We start from the raw sequence: 24946 nt of genomic DNA, 5'->3' as shown, positions 1-24946 counted from the left end.
TTTTTCTCTGGGCATACTCTCCTAACTGGATTTGTGGAGTGTATTTGCAGAACACAGAGGCACACCCAAGCTAGCTTTCCTTGGGTTAATTCAGGTTAACCCACTGCTGCTGGAGAAATGTGATCCATAGGTAGCTGCCTCAACAATTACCCCATTCCCAGGAATTCCCACTGCCTCTGCAGCAACCCGTCCTGCTGCGCTTCCCTTGTCCTCCTCCCCATGTGCGCTAGGTTAAAATCAGGCCTCTTGCATTTCTCTCAGGCAGAAACATGTTTGCCTGCAACTGCAGCTCCAGTTCCGCAGCTGCCAGGGCAGAAGGCAGAGCGCTGCAGCAGGGCGAGCATGTCGGGCATGCGGGGCACGCAGAGGCCGGCGGCCCAGCCAGGCACGCGCCATCATCCATGCGCAGAGCGATTGCACAAGGCCTGCGCTCGCCGGCTGTGCGTGCACGGAGCGACGGCTCAGGGCACATGCTCTCCATCTGTGCCTGCCTGCAGCGAGCGCACAAGCATGCGCTTTCCGCCTGCCTGTGGGTAAAGTGGCCTCTTGCTCAGGACTGCCTGGCATCAGGCATGTTGTCAGAGCTGTGGTGGGAACAGGGGGCTGCCCCGAGACAAATGGCCTCGTTCCTCTCTTTTCACTTGTGCAAAATTTCTGGGTGAAAAAGAGGAATGTGTTGAGGAGCAGCCCCAAAGGTAGTTCAAGTGCACAGATCTGTGATATGTTTATACGTGCTGTTTACAGGATGGACTTCGTCCCCGGGTATATCAACAGCCTGGTTCCAGGAGGGACTGCAGTATAGTGCAGAGATCCTACAGCCCCTCTGATGGTCTGGATTGGGTGCTGGGAGCAGTCCGGCTGCAGTGGCACTGAGCTCGACTCACAAGATTTGCTGTGCTTGCTTTGTCATGTATAGGTTTGGTTTTGTTTTGAATCAGATTGTTCATCACATGTCTCTTCATTTTAATTCAGTGGCCCCAGTGTAATGGCATCTGGATCCTGAATAGGTCCTTGACGTGTCGCTACTGCGACAATAATGCCAATAATGATAATAACAGCAAGGGATCACAAGTGCAGCGCAAAGTACTTGCTTCTAGCCTTCAGATGGATCAATACTCTGACCTTCAAAGTCAAGGCATATTTATCTACTGAAGATCTTTTTAATACTTATTTGGAATTTTAATGTGTTTTTATACTGCCCCTCTGCAACTTCAGCAATTCAGTTTGTGGTACCAGGGTATCTGTGTGGCTCGGTAAGTAGAGGCATTCAAAATAGCCTCTGTAAAAGGTATCAGAAAGCTTCACACTCTTTCTAAAATGGCTGCTTTGTAGCACACATATCTTAGAAGGAATAAATGGCGATAGGTGGTTAGAGATTTGTCTGCAGTGACCTGAATGATTCACTGACAACAGGGGTGTGTGTGAGCGGGTGCAGAGAAAGCCATGCAGCTCAGCCTGCCTGTGAGCCTGCTGTCAACCAGGGAGTGCTGCGCTGTCCCCCTGTGCCCAAATCCCGCTTGCAAAAGCCCCAGAGCGTGGCTGTTTGAGCCTGCTTTATTCTCCCTGGCCCAGGTGTCAGCCGGGCTAGTGGGTGTCACGTAAGCAGGACCTCATCTGGGATGCATCTCGGGTAGCTGGGCTGAGCTTCAGCTGGCCATGACGGCGTGTCGTGATCTGTGTCCCCCGGGTGCCTGATCTGCAGAGGATGCCGGTCTCTCTCCTCTGTCTGCTACTTCAACTCAAGCAGCTTTAGAGACTCACACTTTGCATTTTGGAGACAGGCACTGTAGTCCCGAGGGGGAGACAAAATGGCTGTCGTGGGTATTTGCATATATCCCTATTTATACGTGGGGTTTTAGGCATGGATAATGTACAGTGCAATGCAACCTGTACGTGCATAAATGGAGCCTGCTTTCAGCTTCAGTGCGCACAGTGGCACGCACTCAGCCTTTTCTTTACAATAGGGCTGGTCCCTGGCTCTGGCCGGCGTGCAGTGCATTCCAGCAAGGAGTGAGATTTCACAGCTGAACCGCCTGAGGTGGCCCTATTCTCTTGCCTCCTGTTGTTGCACAGTAAGGGATGGGGTGTCTAACCGAGACTTCAGCTCTCATGTTGCTGGCGAGGCAGTGGAAACAGCAGCAGCATGATTTCTAATGAAATGTACCCCATGACCTGTTCTGTCCAAAGCAGGAAGCTGTTTCCCAGGGGCCTCCTCCTGTCCCTGTGTCCCTGGGCTAGCAGGGGGGCTCTTTGTCGTAGGCTTGGGACCCCCAAAGTGGATGGGTTTTCCATGTTGCGTACACAGCCTGCTTCCTCCTTTTAGAGGATGCAAAACATGTGCCAAGGGCTGGGTCTGCAGCGTTCCCAGGAAGACAGCGTACATGGCTGCATGTGTGGTGGTGGGGGGCAAGGGGATGGGGAGGGAGCAGAGGATAGACAAGAATCCCCCTTCTGCCATGCGAAATCTGTCCTCCTTCCTCCTCCCTCCCTGTCCTCCCCCATTCCCTCATATTTTGGTATCTCCACATCTGTGCAGAATTTCAGGCACTTGGGGCTCCCAGGAGATAGCGTCATTTTTGTGTTAAAGATGCTTATTGAATTTGACAAATGATGATTTATGACAGGGCAACCCACATGGGGCGCGGTGAGGAGTCTCAGCGCCTCGTCACGGACCGGGAATCTGTTTCATTCCCATCTCAGCTCCTCGCCTGCCTCTCATTGTAGCTCAGAGCAGATCAGACTCGACAGATGCTGGGAATGTATTGCTTAGCTGAGAGAGAGAGTGCAAGAGAGACCACGACAGAAACAAAGAGAGCAGAGTGATGAGGAGCTCATCTCCCAGTGTCTCTCCCTTTAACCTATGACCACACCTCCAAGACCTTGTAGGACATTCAGAATAAATAAATTAGCTTTAACTGCCCTGGTAGCCTGGGTTTGAATCCAACTTCACTGAATTTTCTGCATGTCATGACAGTCTAAATTCAGTTTTCAGGCCCCATTTACTGTCCTCTGGGCCAACTGAGGGCTGAATCTTCTGGATGCAGCTTACCCAGATCTGCAGCAGTCCCTCCTTGCTACTGTCTCCTCTGGCCATTCCACTTCCACTGTGCAGCTTTGTCCTCCAGCATCCTCGCTGTTCTGATTCTGGAGCCCACACACACAGCTCTGCCTCTGCACTTCAGTCCTCACCGCAGATGCAGAGAAAGTTGAGCCAGGCCAGTTCTGGCAGGGCTTGGAAACTGAGGCTTTGTGCTGCACCGCACGACTGTGGCTGTGCTGCTTCCAGAACCAGTTCAGGTCTCTGAGTGGCTTTGCCACTTTTGCAAAATGCAGAGCCCAACCTGATAAACCTGCCCCGGGCAGAACCAGTGGGGTTGTTTCAAGACCACGCTGCTGGAGCTGCAAAGGCTGGGAACTACAGTGCAAAGACACCTGAGAGATTTCGCACAAATCCTGCTGGATCCAGCAAGGCCTGTTAAGCCTGGCTTAGCACCGACCTGGCCAGACCTGGGCTCCCTTAGAACCAAGCAGGTGTCTTTCCACTGTGCTCTGAGCATGGTGAAGCTGTCTTAGTTCAAGCACTATATAGATGCAGAAAGGCAGCTCATGTCTGGCAACATGCCCAAGCTAATAAACCCTCCCAAACCCAGAGTGCTGGGAAGCACAATGTGGAGACACTTGAGTGGTCCTGTTGGGAAGCAGCCCAGGTCCAGCAGGGTTGATACTGAGCCAGAGCTAATAATCCCTGCTGGACTCAAGCTGAGCTTGTGCGAATGACTGGGTGTCCCCGCATTGCATTTCCAGCACATCCTGTGGGCCCCACATTAACGGGGCTTTCTGCTGTCTAAGGTATATCCCAGCCCCCTTATCTTGGGTCATGGAAACTTGACAGTAATGTCTCGGGGAGAGACGGCGTATGCATCAGTCCTCTCGGTGACAGCAGCATGTGAGAGGCAGGAGGGTGGGAAGGTCTGGAGGGAGACACTCCTCTGCTGGCAGGGACCTCAGCGTGGTGAGGGGGAGGCTGGGCAGCACATGGCTGCTCCAGATGGAAGCCATTAACCGGGAATGTCTGTGATGTGGTCTGGAGCAGTGTAAACAAGAGCCATGAATTATCCAGCACCTTGTAAGCAGGGCTGGAAAGGATCCCCTGCCATCCTCTCCTTCCCTCCCTCTTTTCCTATCTCCCTCCTTCCTTTCATCTCCTCTCCCTTGATTCCCCATATTGTTGTAGACGTTTCTTTATTTCCATGTGTGGTTAAGTAAGCCTGTGCTTTCTTCAGTCCTGCTTTTAACCCGTGCCGCTATTCCTGAGAGAAGGGGGAAGGCTAGAGCTGGAGAGGGGCCAAGGTCTCATGTACCACCTCTGAGCTAAATCAGCCCTCGGGTGAGTGAACACAGATCACTAGCTCGCTGGGTACATCCACCTCCCCAGACACTCCTGCCAGCAGCAATGCCCTCCCAGTAGCCCTGCCAGTGACTCCGACTGGTCCTGTTGCCTGTTATTGTTCAGTGGGCTGACTCCCAAGGAAGGGGAACATCATCAGCCTGCTGAAGGTCTCAAACAACTTAATATTCTGTCACAGAGTCTAAAACACAGCTTACAACAGTGCTAGTGAAGTATCCTGTCTTCTTAAAGCTCCAGAATAGTGTCTTTCAGGCTGTCTGAATACAAAGATCAGTGGAAAGGGTTGAGGAGAGAGTGGCTGGGCAGAAACGTCTCCTACCTGGCAGGTACTGGTGGAGTGGCTAAGCTGACCATACTGGATGCTCCCCCCTATTAACTGCTTCTTCTCCAGACAGCAAAATCAAACCATAGATTTATGTTTACACATCTCAGTGATCCCAACTAGAAGCTCTAGAAACTATAAATACTAGGATCTCTTCACTCGCTATTGAAATGTAGCTATTTCTGGCAAGGAAGAAGGAAGTTATTTAACAGAGCATAGCAACGCTATGCAACATTTGAAGTAGCAGGATGCTGCATCCAACCATCTATGATATGGAAAATTTAGGAAGCAAAATGAAATTGGAGAAATTGGAATAGCAATTAACACCACGGTTCTCCAGCAGAGCCATGCGTTATTTCAGGGCCAGGAAAATAATTTCAATTTTGAAAACAAGATGAGTCTTCTAGCTATACCATGTGCCCAGCACAGCACTGGTTTGTGGGATCACTCCTCACCACCTGCTGAACTCTCAGCGCCCCATCCTGTAGTACCTATTTACCTTGGACTCCTCTGAGAAGGTGTCGTCCAGTCAGACACCTCTGCGTCTGAGCCCTGATGGGAACACTGTCCTGAGTTAGATGGCTTCGGAGCAAACGTCACGAGTGTCTGCATTTCTAATTCTGCAATAGCAAATTATAAGTTTGTTCCATTTTAGCCAGCCAAATGCATGGGGGGGACATCTTAAATGCTTCTGAATAAAGGCATTGTAACCCCCGCCAATCTCTGCTGTTAGGGTGGATGTCATCTCTCCAGGACAATGGATGGGGCATGGTGGGCTCCCTGCAGCGACACGTGTCCCAGGAAGCTATGCAGCTTGGTGGCAAAATGGCTTTTGACGGAATCTAATATGGATGGCAGTACCTCAGAAAGCAGATGTCAGGAGGAATAAGCCCCGGCCAGCTGGACTGCTGCATGATTTAGACAGCAGCTTAATGTCTGTTCCTTACCACCTCCAGGAGGGTGTCTCTGCTAATAGGGCTTCTTCCTGTCAACAGCCGTTCTCAGTTTCTTGAACAGTAATGAAGCAAAACTGCTTTGGGGAGAAAAATGTAGATGAGAGTGGGCAACACTCCAGACCTTTCCCAGGGTTCTTGTGAGCACGTCCAGAAGGTCACGTCTACATCTATGCCATGGGGCAACCCACAACACAATTCTTCTAGCAATCCCACGACCTGATCTTTATTAGTGGGGTTACTCTGTCCACTTTGTGGATCCCTGTCCTACTGCCCACTGCAGAGCCAAAGAGTCAGAGTAACGTTGTTACAGTTCTAGTGATTTCTGTGAGTTCAATTAGGATGCACCATTTTAACTCCAGGAATGAAAGTGGCCTGCTTATTAGATCTGGGCTGTAAAATGGTCTGGATAATCTCTGATCACTAGCAGTATTTGCCTGGAAAAGGAGTGGTAGTCAGATATGGTAAACACAGTATACACTTAAAACAGATAGAAGTTTCAGGTTTTAGGGATCACTCCCCTGGTTCAAGGAAATTTCTTTCACTGTATACCGCAATATACTCTTGGCCAGGTATTCTGGCCTGAGAATAGCCAACACCTGCTATTCTCACTGTCCTCTGAGGCTTCATCAAGTGGACACTGTTAAAACTGGTCTTCACGAAGACCAGTCAATCTGGTAACCCTGTGCTCATGTTTTCAGAGATTTTAAGGACAGATCAGATCATCTACTGTGGCTTTTTACATAATGCAAGCCCTAATTTTAATTCAGCTGGGGCACACCCTATCCATTTTCACTTTCAAAGATAATAAGGATAAAGTATGTCTTTGCACAGTCCTAGTATTTAAAGCTGGAGAAGCCCTAATTGGTCTCATTTCATGTGTCTCCTGGGGACCGACAGAGGATCATTTCCTCTACCAAGTGCAGATACAAGTTCTAAATGATTCAAAGGATGGTGTTTCCACTGCTTTCCTGGAAAAAAAAAATCTCCTTCTGCAAAAAGATCTTGCTTAGTTTCTCCACTATTCCTAGTATTATCTCTATAAATACAATAATTCAAACATCTGAAAATGTTTTCATCTCAAAAGAGGCTACCAGCTTTCTTTGTGCACTGCCTCTCGGGGGTTTGTACAGCTTTTGCCTGCCTCCAAATTCACCTTAGTCTCACTTAGACATACCTTTTCAGGGGTAAAATCCCCAGATCCTTGGGTCCACCACTTTCTAGTTTTCTTGGCCACCTCGAGAAAGCTCTGCCTGTCATCCAAGCTGAACCCTCTGCTTCAGAGCACACCCAACAGTGAGGAGCTTGCCCAAGTACCAAGCCTTGGGCGTCTCCGCAGCCAGGAAGCTGCTGCCGCCCACTGGGTACATCAGTGCCAGAGATACTGTCTCCATAGCAACGCAGGGCTTTTTGTTTTTCTGATGAACTTAAAAGAACAGAAAAAGCACACCTGGAGTTGCCATATCAGCTGTGTCATTCCCCCCTTCCTCAGCGTGCTGGAGTCAACAAGAGACAGTACCTCTGGTTTAGCAGGCTTAGGGCTGAACATCCCAGGAGGCAGAATGAGAGCGAGTGAAGTGTACAAGAGAGAGGAGAAGCGTAGTGTGGTTTATTATTGATCTAAGGGTGGGTTTGGGTTGGTTACCTTACTACTGTCATATGAGGGGCTTTACATGGGAATAACTTAACCACATCAGCCTGCTGTATATTCTCTACCTGCTACATGTGTTGCTGAACATTTGAGTAGGATTAATTTTTGTATCCCTCATTTGTAAAGCCAGAGTTTCTAAGTGCCCCTAGTTCAGCTGCACATGTCTTAGAGGGTAGAAAATGATCATCTAACGTATTTTGGTCAGTACTTTAAAAAGGTTCTTTAGATATGTCATTATTTTCATTTTCTATGTCTAGTGCTAGCAGCAAGTGCATTGCTGCTGTTGTCTGCTGTGTGAGAAAGCCTCTTTTTGCAGCACTTAATGGCTTATGGGGTATCAGGCAGGAAAGCTGTTACTGCCATGGGACCATAAATAGCCCATTCTGGGCTGTATGTGGTTTCATTAACTTCTTTGCCTCCTTATGGATCGTTCTTCAGGTAATTTTTTGCTCTGTTCTCAAAAGGGAGAGCAGATGATCCTGTTCCTTCCCTGCCCCACTCCAGCTTCTGTTGCATACAGCAGTTTTAGCAGACAATTTTAAAAAGAGGTGATGCTGGCTGTGTCCAGCGCAGGAAGAGGCAGAGGAATCAGGCTCCCTGCCATCAACCTCTAACTTCAACAGGCGGGATGTGGGAAAAAGCAAAGCCCAACCCCAGCCAAATAAAGCTGGCCTGCAAAAGACCTTCATTCCTGAGGAATTTTTGAATTAAATACTGGCTACAGCCAGCCAGATTCCACTGAAAATGACTATGTCAAATGGTTTTAAATAACAGTCTTTCATGTATATGTTTTTTATGTTGCTTCCCATTGTCTGTTGATTTCCCCGTAGACACTGGGAAATGAAATCTTTTGCTCAACACATTTTTGCTCCTTCTTATTTGGCAAACATGGATTTTTGAGTCTGACTGGAAACAAGATGGCTGGCTATGCATCGCTCACTGTCCGCTCCCCGAATGGCCAGTGGGAGGAGGTGACAGCTGCCCTTGTGCAGCCCTCAAAATCAGTGCCTCCTTTGGGTTTTCTGGATGCCTACGACTCGTTCCTGTAACAGTCCCTGTTACTCTTCCTGTTACTTTAGCCGTGCTGCAGGAGTCCCCCTGTACTCCTTATGGAACAAGCCAGTCCTGACTACATTGGGCTTCCTTTGTAAATAGACAATTCATTTCTAAACCTTCTCCTAAGAGTGCCAGCTCCAGTGTGCAACAGTAGCCACAGATTGCAGAATTATTTTTGTAACTTACCTACCTCTAGCATTGGGCCAGGAAATGAGAATTAGTCCCTCCTGGGGACACAGTGCCCTTATTACACTGTATTAGAAGAAGTCCGATTTCTTTAGAAAAAAAATGGAACAACTAAAGGCACCTGAATCCCTCTGTCTGGAAGAAAGTCTGACAGAGACTTGGAAAAGGCAGCTACAGTATTCCCTGAAATTACTGAAAGCAAATGGTAATGAGGAGCAGCTGGAAAGAATGAAATCTTCCACATGGCTGTGTGTGCCATCCATATTGGCCCAGACTGTATGGCTATGGCCTGAAAATAAAGACAGATCCCTTACAAGCACCCTTGTGTTCCATACCATTGCTACAGTATGGATTTATTTTTAATGGCACCCAGAAGTGCCATGAGAAAGCACACAAGGCTGCCTCCCCACAGGATGAGTCTGTTGCTGTTGATGTTACTGCAGCACCTAAGAGTTAGTGGCTCTCCTGCTGTCAGAGTAGATGACTTCTTCTCAGGGTCAGTAGCACATGACACCACTCTCCTGCTGTCAGAGTAGATGACTTCTTAGGGTCAGTAGCACATGACACTGTTATTCAAACATTTCGGTAATACTGTAGATCTTGAACACGGTTGGTTGTCTTCCATCTGTGTCACTGCTTTGATATATAACATTAGGTGAGCGTAATGTCCCATCTGGCTTTTGACTGGAAAAAATAAAATAATCTTCTACAGCCCAGCATTGTATGGAAAGACCTTCAGGGCAAATCTGAAGCCTCCCCTTAAACCTCACCAGTATAGCTTCTGGCTTGGCCTGGGCCTCCGTTGCCTGGAGAAAGCACCTCAGTCATAATCTATCATTTGATCTGCTGATTCATTTCAGCATCTTGGATTTAAGTGAGCAGGTAAGGAGGAAGAGCAAGGGAGGGTTGACTGCATGACCTCTAGTGCCATAATCTGGCAGAAGTGGGTTTTTCTAATGGTTTCTAATCTCTGAACTTCTGGGGGTTTTTTCCAAAACTGCTTGATACCTAAACTGCTCCCTGGGGTGTAAAGTCATCCATAGCTACCATATCATACTTGGAGAGAGACACAAACCTAGGAATTTCATTTGTTTGAGTTTGTCTCACTTGCTATGCCAAGTGTTTGTAAATACATAGGAAGTAAAACAAAACATAGTAGGTTCACTGTCTTTAAATCATTAGAGTTGGTACCTAATTCACGGAGACACCACAGCAAAAGGTGAGATGAGAAACAGTTTGAAGGAAGACAGGTTCATGGTATCCTCTTCATAGCAAGAAAGGAGCATATTGCTATTTGCCAGAAGGACACAAAGCGGGAAGTGAGAGCCATTCCGAGGAGTGAATGGACAATACAATAAAACCAAACCTTCCTCATGGGGTGAGAGGGTAGCTGGTCTTTCAAATCCAAAAGCAGTTTCTCTTTCTGCCAGGAATTAAGTATATGTCTTATATTCAATTATGCCTTTGAGTACATAATCTGGGCTCTGAGGAGAAGAAGGGAGACCATGGTTATGATAATTAGATTGTTTTTGCTTTACAGTGTAGTAGGGGTGGCATTAGCTGGTCATCTCTGGAGTTTGTCCTTTATTCTTAACATCCTGACCTGTAGGAAGGAGCCAGGCAGCAGCTACTGAGTATAGAGGAGTCGGTGCCAGGGGACAGCAAGGGCTGGTGACTCGCTGGGGACGGGGTGCAGGGAGCTGCAGGGAACCCCGTGGGGCAGCAGGGCAGGGCCTGCCAGCCCAGGCTCGTCCCACCACCCCAGCCAGGGGTGCTGGGGCAGCCCCAGCCCTGGGCGTCATGCACATCTCTGGGGATGGGGACAGGCCAAGACTGGGCTGCGATGTCGGCTCCCCCATGGGGAGTTGGAGACCAGCATCCTATAGTGTCGCTGATGCAGGGACTGATGGCCCTGAGGGGACTGAAATGGGGTCCTGGGCCGTGAGCAGGGTGGGAGGAGCCCCAGGTGAGGGTATCGGTGCCCTGGCAGTCAGGATTAAAACACCGTGAGCTGTTTAAAAACAGCATCAGAAACCTCATGCCATTTTCCTGGTTTGGGGTCGCCAAGTGGCTGGGGCTGGATCTGGATCTGGGCTCCCTGAGCGTGCTCCCGCTACTCCTTTAGTCTGAGTGAGCTTGGTCTGAGTTAGTTAACTACATTTAAATCTTTTATGCATCAGTTTTGTGTGACTTCATTGTCAATCCAGAAGGAATTTGGCCTCTTTTAAGTGATTTCCATCTGTAAATAGAATGTGCTCCTGGCACCCTTCCAGTAGAGAGAGCTACTGGTGATGCCTGCGCAGCACCAGGCAGTATCATACAGAGATGCTCAAAATTAGATAGGAGAGCTAATTTGGGTCAGGAGAGAAATGTAGCCATGTTAGGTGCATACATTGAAAAGAGAGGGTAAGGAGCCCAGTGAGAGAGCTACGTTAATGCGACTGCATTGCTTTGGGTACTAGGGTTGACTTGGACATCTCTTAACTGCACTGTATGGTGGACACCCCTTAGAGACTTCACTTTACATTTCTAGCTGTGTACATCCCTCAAGTGCTTTAAAGTGCTTCTGACGCAGAAGAAGTATTCCCTATTGAGTCACCCCTTTCACTTCCACAGTGCCACAGCTCTGGCCCTGTGTGGGGACACTGGGGACTGACACAGACTCTTTAGCAGCAGTACCCCAATGAATCACCCCTATGGAAACAGCCAGAAATTCTGCGTGTGACATTTGCAGAGCTTCCAAAGATGTAACTCTAACTATATTCAGCCCAGACCGTGCACGTATCTGTGAGGTTTCCACTGCCTTCTGCCCAGAGTGCCATGTGTGTGAAATTGTTCAGACTCCTGTTTTGACTAGAGGAGGCCTAGCCAGTTGCAAACTAAGAATAGCTAAAATATAACTGTCAGCATTAATATATATATACACACATAAAAAAATTAACTGCTAGTAAAAGAATGTAAAAAATGGAGCGTGTCAGTAAAATATTTTGGCATTTCATTGGTATAAATACCCAGACTCCCTAAGCACTTTCAATGCATAATCTAGATTTACTGCCTTTTTGAGATGGCTGAAGTGGTAGATTCTTTAAAGCTTGACATGACTGACCATAAGCATGAATTGTACAAATCCAGAGTTACAATTTTACGGCCTGTGTGAACACTTTCAACTGTGTGCTTTAGAGATTTATTGATGTTCTCTATGTTTGAAGTGTTTTTGTGAAGAAAATTAGAATGTCAGTTAAAAATGTGAAAATGACCAATAAATTCTCTTCGGTTTTGGGAGGTCGAAGGAAAAAAATCTGTTGGTTTGCATCTCAAATAAAAGCCCTCCTCAAAGGAAAATCAATTTTTTCCTTCATCTTCTTTCCTATTTTTTAAAGTTGATTCAACTTGATGAAGGTTACCAGGCCAAGAACTTTAGACCTGGAGGATGAAAAATGTCTAAGCTTCACACAGCCAGGAAAATACAAGTAGCGACAGGACAAGCTTCCCCTGTGTGCTGTTCCCCAGCCAATGTGTTGGTGCTTTCATTCATGCAGTTCTCAGCTTCCTAGACTACTGCATAAAGTTAGGTAGTAATTGGATGGAAACCCTGTACCTCATTTCAAGAGAGCGTATAACAGCCGTCACCTTTCAGCATCAAGAAGACCTGAACTGGTGACTTAAACAGAAGCCACATCTACATTCTTCTAGTGCAAGCAACCGTATTTCAGACTTGACTCAGCTCATCACCTCCCACCCTCATTGCTTCAGATTCCCGCTGAGACTGACTGCAGAATGATGAAAATAGCAAGACAAGGCATTTCGTGTTACATTTCTGATCTGTAAGGAAAAGCAAAGAATGAGAAATGTCAGGAGTAAAGCCAGCCTTAGGAGATATCCTCTTCCCAGACAAAAGAGATTTGGAAGCACAACCACTTTATTTTAATGCCTTTCTGAATAAAACCTCTGCATCTCTTGATGCATTGGCCACCACTAATGTGATCAAATCATACTTAGACTGACTGTGGATTTCTAAAGCACCTATCACTGCCGCAGCTAGGTGACAGATTACAAGAATTAGAAGAGACATCGCTGCAGTTCCATTTATACCATATTCTCTGTCCCCCCTAAGGCATTTGAAGATGGATTCTCTGGTCTCTGCTAAATTTGCTTTGCACTGGTTATGGAGCATAGAGAGAACTCAAACAGGCAGGAGATTCCCACAGGAAAATTCCCTCAATACAAGGGAGGTCTGTGCCAGTTGTATAGCTGTCTCTTCTCTGCTGGCTGTCCCTCATCCCTCTACTCTCAGCAGGAACAGGATGAAACAAAATGCTGTATTACAACAGATCTTTCTCTGGTATAAGGTCCATTATCTTGTTTGCGCTGGTGGTGTAAAGTGGAGTATGTGATTTATTGTTATAGCTTCCAGTTGGATAAGGCGGCCAAGATTTGGACATCTGCTTCTCCAGCATGCCTTAGTCAAGGGTCAAGGTCTCTCTTATTCTAACTGTTTTGCAGGATAGCCACAGGGAAAGACACCCACTGTCTGTTTGGTAAATGACTTCATAGAGAAGGATTACTGTGTGCAGGGGCACCATGTATTGGTCTCAGCCTCAGGTCAGGCTGAGCTGTTACTCCACTGGCGAACATGACAAGATGTTCTCATAGCTGAAGGTTTTCTGGCGCATGAGATCTTTTTGCCTCTGAGGATGGCAAAACAGAACTATGGGCTTCCCAACCTCAACCTGCTCACAGGAAAACCAATCATTATTTCTTTTCTTCTTTTCTCTTGCCTATGTTTTCACACAGACTAATCACAGACTCTTTTTACTGACTGCTGCTGATAATCTCCTCCTGCCCTCACAAACCTCTCTAAAGCAAGACAGCCAGCCTAGTCATTGGAGAGGGGTTAGTTTCAGGTTCCAGTTTTACCTGGATTGATAATCTGCCTGATATGCAATGAAGGTGCAGTTTAATTTCTCAGGTTTTATTAGTCTTCCAGTTCTTTTCCATCTTGCTCCTACTGGGCCCTGCAGCAGGTTAGCCAAAACTCATCCTGTACTCACTGCAGCCCAGAGAACCTCAGGACATTCCTTCTGGGCTTCTCAAGTCCAGTTCCTTGCTTGCACAGCCAGCCATTTCATACAATCAGTTGAGTAAATGTGTCTAACTGCCTCTTAAAACCAGCTTGGTTTTTGGCCTTACTAAACCCATTGGGAGGCCTTCACAGAGCGTCAATGCTCTCAGCATTAGAAACCTGACAATCCCTAGCCTAAATGTATGCATGGCTAGTTTATACCCATTTGTTCTTGTGCCAGCATTGTCCTTTATCTTTAAATAGCTCTTTCCTCCTCCCCATGTGTTCACCCCTGAAGTATTTATTTATAGATTGCAATTATATCCCCCTTTGCTAGGCTAAACAAGCCAGGCTCCTTAGTTAATTAAGCTCTGGTGAATGATGCAAGGCCAAGCATCTTGGATACCCAAAATCTGCCTCAGTCAGGGCTACATTAACAGATCATCAGGAGCCAAAAAGGACACACCTAATTTTTACGGAGCTGATTCTAACTGCCTTTCTACTTAATGGGAAGCTTCTTAGTTCAAGCTGCGATCAAGTCTTCACTAGCCAGTCCTCCATTTTATCTTTAAGCTAAGGCAGATGTGGGCTGCTTTTGATTCACCCTGTTCCATCCTGCTTGACATATCCAAGCAGCTGGGTAATCCATACTACATTAATCACATCGGGGTTGATTTTTAAAATAGAATTAAGAAGTGAAAAATACAGGAACCTCGGTTGCTTGCTTGTTCAAAACATGTCCAGACAGAAACTGAGGAAATGTGTGAGAGGCAACAGTCCTGCATCAGCTCTGGGAGATGGGCTGGAGGAGTTAACAGGGCTTTTCCATCTCTAGCCTGTAGGACTGTTGTAATTCATCATTTCTATAGCACCATAAATTAGACGGCACTTCGCAAGCACAGAGGCAGTTCTTGCTTCCCTGAAGTCTATAGCAGGACTCTCAGGATGGGGTGCTTGGCTGAGGCACGCTCTTCCCCAGAAAGGCTTCCACTGTGAATATCATGCCTACAGGACTATGTGACAATACGGCCCCATTGTCCCCTTTGGAGTGGGAGTAAAAAAGCTGGGGAAGGCAGAGGGCTTTTTTCCCAACTCCCCCATATCACAGCTGGACTTCTCATCTCTCCACGGCCTGTTTTAGTGTTGCCCGGGTGGAGAATAGGCTTCTTGGGGCTTTGATTCAGTCTGGCTGTCCTCCAGCAATATCCACAGTACTCCCTCCCCTCCCATATGCTCTCCATTAACATCCTCCTGTCTGCTGAATAAGGAAAGAATAACTCTCCCAGCCCCAGCCAGAGCCCCTGAGCCAGGGGAGTTCATCAGTCAGACTGGTTTCTCCTGAACCCAGAATAGGCCTCGTTAATGGGCCAGGAGGGGATTTTATTTTGCCTTTCAGCTAGTGGCTGCCCTGAGCCAGGAGTAGCGTCAAGTTACTGTGTCCGGGAATCTCAGCTATTCCAAGAGTAGGAGCAAGTGAGCTGCTGACTCAGGAGGTTTCCTAGTATTTTCAAGCAGGGCTCAGTCCTGTCAGAGCAAACTGAACTGTTGGTCTTGCTTTCTTCTAGCCCCAGGACAGGGATTAACAAAAGTCACAGCCGACTGGAACAGGCTGGGGAATGGAACTGGAGCAGGACTGTGGATCACACCCTTTTCTGGCACGGACACAGATCCTTGCAAAGACTCATATTAGTCCTTTACCCTTTTTTACTCCTCTCCTTGGAGGGCTGTTCAGTATAGTACAGACATCCACAAGCTATGAGGCAGCTCAGCTTTATTTGCATCATTTTCTAAAAGGGAAGATAAAATCAGAGGGAGAAACGGGGCAAAATGTTTCATTGCAAGTCAGTGTCAAAAGGGAGACTGATGTTCAGGAATCCCTGCCTCCCTTGCACCCTGCTGTCACCCAGAGACCACCTTGCTTCTGTTTTGTGCAGGGGTGTGGGAGGATCCCTCCTGTATAGCTAAATCTTCCTTTGGGCTTCCCAGAGCCTGGAATGGAGTCCTGGCCTGTGTCTGGGACAAGCGGTTGGAAGTCATGCTGAGTTCAGGATTCTTGTCCTCATTTCAAGTCTGCCTACATGCTCTTATCTCTTCAAAAGTAACCAATTTCTAGAAGTTAGCAGAGAAGATGAGGCTAGTAAAGCAGTCCCCCGCACTCACCCCTCATGAAGCAGCACATACTCCTTTGCACAGAGAGTGAAGTCATTGGAGAGCATGTTTGCATGTTTGCACCCCTCCATCTCCCAGCACCACTGTGACTCCAGCCGGCCTGTTAAAACGTGTCTCCTCTCAGCCCCTGCAAAGTTCTGTCAGCAGAGAGCCTCAGCTCTCTTCTTCCAGGTCATGTTAGTCCTTTCTTCTTCGCTGCCTCTCTCCATGGGCTGTTTTCTCTTGCTGTCCTAGTCCCTTCCTCAAACTCACTTTAGTAATGAATAACCAGCCTCGTATGTAAAGGGTGGTTAGGTGCAAGCTGGTATTTATAAAACAGAAGGTTTCTATCTGCCTGCAGCTATTGGCATGTCTGTCCCAGCCACATCCCCTAAGACTAGGATCTGATGCAGTGGCAAAGACAGGTAAGAGCTTCTCTTACTTTCCTTCAGTCTTGAAGATAGGAAGGTCCCCATTTTGAATGGCTAAGGAGCTCTTGGATTGTTGCCCAAATGCCACCTGTCTCTGCAGTATGGCCAGATGGGTAGGATGGCTCTCTTTGCTAGTATCTCACAGACATTTCCCAATGTAAGGAGAATTTTCAGCTACCTTTTTGAAGGACTTAGTATCCTTTTAGAGGTGCCCAACATTACAATGGTGACAAGCTGCAGACTAAGGCTCTGGCCCACTTACCTTTGGCATGCTGCTTGCTTTAGATCATGAGCTCTGTAGAGTTCCACAGATGGTGCCCAGGAGTTGTAATGGGTGCAGGGAAGCAGCCAGGGGGGAAGAGCATGGCCTGGGGCATTTTCTTTTCTGGAAAACTGACAAGTGCTGATTTTTCTCCATCACTCTTAACACACCATTTGGATTAGGATGGGAGTCCCATCTACAGAGTTTGTCCATTAAACAATGACCCTAAGAAATCTAGGTGTCTTCCTCCAAAAATCTTTGAATCAGAGGGGACTGAACTGTTTAATTTCAGCTAACCAGGGCATGAATTAAGTATGTGGGACTGGAATGGAGTAAAAATGAACTGCACAGAGCAATGCCTGTGGGAGTAGAGTTCATTTGGCCTGCTTGCTACCTGTGAGACAGGGATCCCTGTAAAAAAGGCAGGACAAACCTGCTCTGATAAATATGACCAGGTGAAATCACTTATTACTCAGTCTGTCATCTAGTTCAGTGAGTCACATGTGGTATCTCTAGAAAGTTGGTAACACCCCAGAAGTCACTAACTTAATACATGTTTAACTGAGGTCTTGTCTCATATTTAATAGCAACTCCAGCTGGGCTTGCATGACAATCTAGAGAAGGGTGGGGATTGCCAACATGGGCCTGAATAAAGCACTAATAACCCTTTAGTATCCAAGATGCCTAAGAAAAAAGTCAGCAGAGCATTTGTATTTGTAGCCAAGGCTTATTTGCAAAAAGTGATAGAAATGTGATAAACAAGACACCATGGTACAGTTGTATTGACTAAAAAGCAGGAATCCAGGCTGAGGGCAAAGGATGGACACAGAGAGATGGTGAGGATGCCCTGAGCAGGATGGCTCCCATCTGAGGGCAACATTCAGAAGATGCTGTGAGCTCCAAATGTCCAGCTTCAGAGACAAAGACTGTCTTGAGGGTGTCTGGATAAACACAGCTAAGCTATTAGGCTGCTTTATCTCCTCAGAGGGAGGGAGCCCAAATGCTGCAGTGTTGCAGGCAGCCAGAATAACATGTGCTGTGTGACGTGAAATATTTAAGCACACATGGGCTTTGTGGCGTTTCCTGCCAATCTGCAAAGTATCAGTGTGGTGACTTGTGCTGCCAGGAGCTGGGTTAAGGAGAGGAGTTCCCCGGTGGGCATAACCTAGCTGCTGTCCCGCACGGGGCACGTGGCTGAAAGGCATGACTTGGCTATGGGGAAACCCTGAAATGTCACCCTGTCCCTTCAAAAAAAAAAAAAAAAAAAGTATCTACCCCATCTCTGTCTTCCAGAGAGTCCTGCTCCTCCTCTTTCTCTAGCTATATGCCTGAGGAAACAGAAATACTCTCCAAGTTCCCCAACTTGCCCCAGCTGTGCAGAGCAGTGGCTGTGACAGGGGAGGAGTACAGCATGCAAGGGCTATGTCCTATGCCCATGGACTGCCCTTCCCTCTGGATGACTTCTCCCCCATGTGCAGAGGTGACTCCTGGTGAGGCAGTCATCCAGCTGCTTCAGGTGATGCACACATGGCCACCTGACTCTCCTGGAAAACCTCATGCCTTTCTTAAGGGTTGCCCACACCCATCCATATACATACACATGTAAACAGCATGCTACCACATTAACACAGTTGAGACCTATGGTAATGGCAACAAAACATGAAAGCTTCTCCCCTCATCCTTGTTTTTCTGGTTTGAAAGAGCAGTGTGTGAGTCCCTGAGTGGATGGGAGAGGGATAGGTGCTCCTTCTGACAACTTAGCAGCCCTGCTCCAGCACCGCCTGGCCCAGCACTGGCAAGGCAGCTGCACTGCAACTGTTTGTATGCAACTCAAGAGCTTCAGGTCACTTCTGACCTGAGGTGGCATTTAGTGTCGCTGGTAATTGTTACTTCCTTACACAAAGCAAACAAAAAGTCCTGCTGCACCAGCACAGTCACCTGCTGTGGTTTACCCAGGGGGAAAGGAGTGGACAGTGATGGCCTGGCTGATGCAAGAGAGCACTCTGTGCTGCTCCGTGCTGCTCTGTACCTTTTGGGGAGATTAGGGACATTCAAAATCTTTCAGAGTGCACATTAGCCAGTTTTCCTCTCCCATATGTGTACACTCCACCCTACATGGGAACTGTCTCCCTGCTGGTCTTGTGGAAGGAGGTAAATGGGAGTGCTTATAGGTGTGTGACTTGAAGTGAACAGGAGAGGGACATGCTGACGTCCCTTCCCTCCCAGGCCAACTGGGAGGGGGGGGTGGAAGGGGCTGGGAGCGGGGAGGGGGAATTACCCACTGAAGATGACCGGGAACTGTAAGGGCACAAACCAGTGCCCCAAGCCTTTTGCAAATGGCTTCCTCTGATCAGAACACCAAGAGCGTGTGAAGCGAACGGAGGTAAAATACCATTTGCAGAAGAGACGGGATTTTTTCGCCTTGTTGCAGGCAGGACCAGCTGCGTTCCAAACCCGTGACTGCAGCAGCTATGACCCCTCTGAAGCGAAATCTGAGCCCGCAAGCAGTTGTGCTGGGGAGGGCTATGCTCTCACGTTTCTCTGTTTTGTTTTGGAGCCTCTGATAAGTAGTGGGCTTGCTTTTTTCCTTCCTTTCTTTTCTTTCTCTCTCTCCTTTTTTTTCCCCCCTGAACGTATTTCCACAGCCTCAAGGAAGGAATTTAAAAAAAAAAGGTTCTGGAATGGGAACAAGTATGTTTCAAATTACAGAAAGGATGTGAAAGGTTCAAGAATTTGAGCCCTGACTCCGCCTGTGTCTGTCTCCACCCCCCCAGAGAGCAGCTCGCATTGTGGCTTTTCCACTGCGCTGCACAATAATGTGGCAGCGGGACCAGACCGCCCAGCGATCCCGGGGAGGCCGGGGAGGGAGAGGGTGCCCTTTGCAAGGGAACGGCCTTGCAGAGTTCAAGCGCTGCCTGCCAGCTTGCGCTGCTGTGCCTTGCTGGCCGGCCTGGGGCCTCCCGCACACTCGCTGGCTCACAAGCCTGTTGCCTGGCTGGATTTTCAAGGGTTTCAACAAACCTTTTCTCAGCGCGCAGTTTGGTTTGAGCTTGGGGTTTTTTGTCTCCTAGGGTGTGTAGGTGTGTCTGTGTGTGTGCGTGTGCAGGACTTTTTCCTTCCAGTGGTTAAGCTCCATCCCGGGAGTGTGCTGAGGGCCCACTTATGAGAGCGGAGCGCCCTCTGCTAGGTAGAAAGGGAGGAAAAGCAGGCAAAGGTGCAGCTCTACGGTGGAGAAGCAAGGTTTTTTGCTGCTGCTGCTAAGGCGTAGGTCCTCCTTAGGCACTTGCACACTGAGAGAAGCCGGTGCATTGACACATCAGTGCCCTCACGGTGACTCAAGGGGAGGGCTGGTAGCTATGCTGAAAGTTGTACAACAGCGGTAAGCCTCTGATCCTAAGTGCCCTGCTTGGACTTCTCAGCACACATACCCAGTGTAACTGGCTCTCATACCAGCTCCACAAAGATGAGGTAGGGAGAAACCATTGGCAAAGAGGACTGTTGAAATGGCTTGATCTTCCCTTACTGGGGAAGATCATGACTGGATCTGGTCTCAGTCCCTTATGGAGGACCATATTCTGGAGACCTTCTCCATCATACGAACACTTTATCCTATGACCCCAAATGCAAACATAGACCATCGAGGAATGCACATACTCAATTTCCTGGAAGGAGGAGCCTGTGACTAAGGTTATATGGCAGGACATTATTTCCTTGTCCTGCTGTGACATGATCAGATACCCCCCTTCTTGTGAGGCTGTGAAAGGTAACATATTTGTCCCTTGAGAGATGCACAGCTAATAGCATGTCAGTGGAGGAACTAAGGTCCTCATGAAGTGTCTGGACCAGAGAAGGCTACCAGAGCAATCTGTCCAGCCTGCGGCGTGTGTGCGGCTGCATCTCAGCAGCCTACAAGAAAAAGGGTGACAAGGAATGAACTACGGGTTGATTGCATTCTTCTGGTGGGCCAAATTCAGAATGTAATCCTTTGGCTGGGCTCTCTGGATTAAGAAACTATGCAGTAGCTTCAGTATTGTTGATAAATAAGGAGTCACCCCCATAAGAAGAAAAGAACAACTATAACATACATTTTCAAGAACTGAGATGTCCATTATGATCTTGACATTTTCCAGTGTCTTGAAAAAACCATAAGCATCAGTCAATTGACCCGAATCCACTGCTTCATGCTGAAAAAATTAAATTTTGTCCTTGCAAACTTTCACTCCATCATCTCTTCAGATTCTATAATGTTACTGTGACAGATCCAGGTGAGGTTTTACTCAGTGGATGAATGGACGGGGGACTTAAGCATCTCAGTTGCACTGACTGGCACATTGTGCATGGCATGCAGTCCCATGATGCTTGATTTCATGCATGGCTGCAGGATGCCTTTTTGCATAAGGTGTATGTCCACTGATATACACTGAAGACCTTTTGATATACTCATTATATGGATGGGAGGCCACTGGAACAAAGAACTATTGATGAAAGTTTAAAAGATGAAGACTAGTATCAGTGTACCCACTTCGGCAGCCCGTGAGATTTCTCCTTTGAAAGTAAAGCCAAAAACCTTTAGGCCAGTTCAGCTAGACAGATCAAAGATCTTCAACATGAACAAGCTGAGCTAGTCTGGCATATAACGTTAGTCTTTGTACTTACTCTGAGATTTCCAGAGATTCTGACTAGCAATCTCTTTTTTAATGAAATGATATGTTGTTGTAAGTGTTGTGGTGGCGCCTAGGAAATCAATCTGAATTGGGTCTCATGCTGCTGGATGAGATCCACAACAAAAAGATGATTTCCCCTGCAAGAGATCCAAAGGTTCATCTAAACTAGCTAACACATTAAATACTCTGGTGTGCGTGCTGTGTTTTCAAAACATGTTACTTAAACAGTGGTTTTTTGTTTCTAATATTTCTAATGTTTCTAATATTAAAGAGATCTGACAATGTCACTGGGCTGTGTCACTCTCACAAGCCATTGAAGATGCAGAGATTATGTTTAGCCAGCTTTCTGCACTGTCTAATTTTGTGCTGGCAGGCTGAATTCCTGAGGTATGTTAGATGAGTCTCAGAGCTGCCTTAATTTATGCTGGCCAAACCATTTCCTTCTGCAGCATTTCACAGGTGCGGGATCAGCAGAGCAATTCATGTTCCACTCCCTGACCGCCCCTGCTCAGTATCTACCACAGTTTATCCCTGAATTCCCAGCAAGGGGACAAATGCTGCCACCAAGCTTAAAAAAGCTTTATTGATCTGAGAGTGCTCAGAGAGGCTTGGCAACAATACAAACTGCAACAACATCCCTCCACCACATTGCTTACATGTGAATTTGGAGAACTAAAATTTTCACTAGCACTCCCATTTTTTTGCTAGTATTTTAATTGCATCAGGCCACATAGTTGGACGGAAGGTTGCATCTAGTTCCTTCCAAGAGATCCAATCTCTTTTGATTTTGTGTTTAGCAAAGTAGATAATTTTTATTTATCAAGCCCTTCTGGAATGGAAATTTCGGCTCAAACTCTTCAGCTGAAAGAAACCATCGAATCTCCCTGTACATTTTTCCTGGTGTAAAGGTACAATCTAGCTGCCACATCATTGTTGAATCTGAAGTTTAAGTGGACACTCAAATAAATAAAAGCCACACCTGCCGCAGGCCAGTACCCATCTCTATTTGATTATGTTGTTTTCTTACAGAAGATTTTTGATGGCTGTAGCTAATCTAGAATCTTAAGGGCGATAATTGAACAAATCATTTTCGTTGGGTAGCCGATTCTTTGCAAACCTAAGCAGAGTAGTAATGTGTGACTAATACACAACAGCACTCTGCATGAGATAAAGATGCCTGTGTAACCTATGTAACACAAACCCAAGACACTGTGGGAAGAAAAGACAAAGATATTTAACAGTATATACATGCTATTCCTCCACTCCAACGTGCACCCTTTTCTGCAGAACACAGTGCTGTAGAGATAGTGAAGCACGACCTTCGCTCTCTGCCAGCAGGTACCCCGAGATCCCATTGTTCTCTCTTAAACGTTTTCCAGTCTGGAAACAAGCGAGAAACTTCTCACCCCTGATCCAGCTTAACTGACTCATAGAGCATCTGCCTGCTCATAAGCCAAGAGGCTCGTTTTTGAGGAAAATCTGGGATGCTGTAAATCTTGTTCTCTGTCAGGTAACAATAGTTGCTGGTCATGCCAAAAAACTCCACTCTTTTTTTGTGCAAATACAAAATCATTAGGTGTTCCTAACTCCCTGGCCTTAATTCTCAGCCTGCACATGTTGCTATTTACATTGTATGCCTCTTAAGCTGAAAAAAAAGACTCAAAAAATAATTTCTTGGGGCTGAGGGGGAGAGAGAGGCATAGATACTTTACACCGGCATGGTCACTGGATGATGAACACTTGGTCAACACAGTTGGAGCCACTGAAGAACATCCTAGAAGATGACCTGTTTTAAACATCAGCCCCCTCCAGAAATGATGAGTAACCACACTCAGGTCCGTGGATCATGTGCAGTACCTTCAGTGGATCCAAGAGGTACTAAAACTGTCCTGCAGCAGTGACACCGCTCCATACACATCGCAAACGTGGGCCAACAAGAGACATCAGAGTTGCCACATGGGTCGGGACCAATTGTCAGGTATCTCCAGGTCCTCCGCCACGGGTGCGGTGAGTCCAGCACAAAACGTAACACATGCACGGCCCACCAACCCACCAGCCTCTGGAGCAGGATGGAGGAGGAAAGTCTTACGATAGTTAAAATGATGCTCCTGCTGGTAGTACTTTTCAGGAAAGAAGCAACGAAGTAGTTTTCAGAAGAGGAGCTGAAAGCAGGCTCCGGGCACAGCCGATGGGTCCCAGGGGGTCAGTCCGCGCAGGGAGGGGAGGGGGCGGGTGGCAGCTCATCCCTCGCCGGCAGCCGGCGGCGCAGCCCTCTCCCCTCGGACCGCTGGGGCTGGCCTGACATCTAGGGGCCGGCACGGGCACTGCCGCTCAGCGGCTGCCGCAGGAGCCACCTCGGGCATTAGCCGAGCCCTGTGCAGCAGGAGCGTCCTTTCCTCTCACGGGAGTAGTGTGTTAGTAGGGCTTTCTTAGGAGTAAGTGAGCTCGAATTGTAAAATGATGGGCATGGACCACTCCCCCGCTCCTCGAGCCTTAGTGTTCAGGAGTAAGATCTTGCAGGTTTGGTGTATGTTTCTATGAAAACATACCTCAGTGCTTAGGAACAGTCAAGAAAAGCTAATTACATTTTAGGAATGATTAGGAAACGAACAGAAAACCCCACAGTGTTATGCCCCTGCATGTGCAAACCACCCAACATCTCAAATGCTCTCTGCTGCTCTGATTCTTCATCTCAAAACCCCACATATTCTGTACGTGAAGGAGACACCAACTGCAATCACGAATTAATTCTAGAAGAGTCGCAGACATCAGAAGGCACAGACCTGCTGGGGTAATGAGTTAAAGCCTAGCAGTCGGTCACGTATTGAGGACGACTACTGAACAGTCATACTAACGCCATCATGTCAACAGTCATGTTGACCTCTGATGAGGCACTGGAGCCACCTGAACTCTAATTCAAAGATTTTTTTCCAGGCGGTTATTCTGCTGGGAAACACACAAGAGACTTACCAGATGGTAACCAGCTGCTTCTTTTCCTTTCCACTGAAGGCTGGCCTTCCCGGGGGGGCCAACATTTCCTAGTTCTCCAAGTTTCTCAGTGGTGTAGTCTATATTGGCAGTTGCACATGGCAAAATATACTTCCTGTGGCTCTGCACATCTGTATATTTTTACATTTTATACATTCTATTTATGCATAAATATTAATATATATGTATGTATATATTAATATATACAAGGAGTATACAAAGTATTCCTTCTTAAGAGCTGTTGAAATATTTTTCTTTTTTTAAAATGTTGGTTCAAAAAAAGCAGTTCAGTATCTGAGCCATTTGAAATCTGTTATGGTTTCCACCATCTAGCATATTTTTTCCCATGGAGATATTTAATACAATTGTTATTACCCATAACTTTTTGAGCAACACGAGCTGTAATTTCTTATGAATTTAATTTTTCTCCTCTTGCAAAGGTCCCTGTGTCAGAACCACTAAGTCTGGTAGGGGATGTCTGCAGGGCACTTCCTTCAGTCTTTCTTTGTCCATCTGCTCTCCCCCAAAAGGGGATAATAAAAGTAATGAGTTCTCTTGGTTTCCCCATTCTCGCTTTTTGTCTCCATCTCTGCAAATAAGTTCAGCATCATCAGCATGCAGAGTGAGACAGATTTGGTAACCAGCTCCAAAGGACCAATCTCTTCTGCCCCTAACCAAAAGGACCAGGCTGTGTAGGGACCTGCTGTGTAGTGGAACATCAACTTTATTTCTACATTCAATAACTTAGACTATTAGAGCTCCCCAGTGTTGGGCCTCCCTAAGCCCAGGGCCACTCTGAGCTTTCTTCCAGTATT

The sequence above is a fragment of the Aptenodytes forsteri genome, unplaced genomic scaffold (genome assembly GCF_000699145.1).
Source record: "Aptenodytes forsteri isolate BGI_AS27 unplaced genomic scaffold, ASM69914v1 Scaffold193, whole genome shotgun sequence".
Classification (NCBI taxonomy): domain Eukaryota; kingdom Metazoa; phylum Chordata; class Aves; order Sphenisciformes; family Spheniscidae; genus Aptenodytes; species Aptenodytes forsteri.
Note: the sequence above shows the minus strand (reverse complement) of the source record.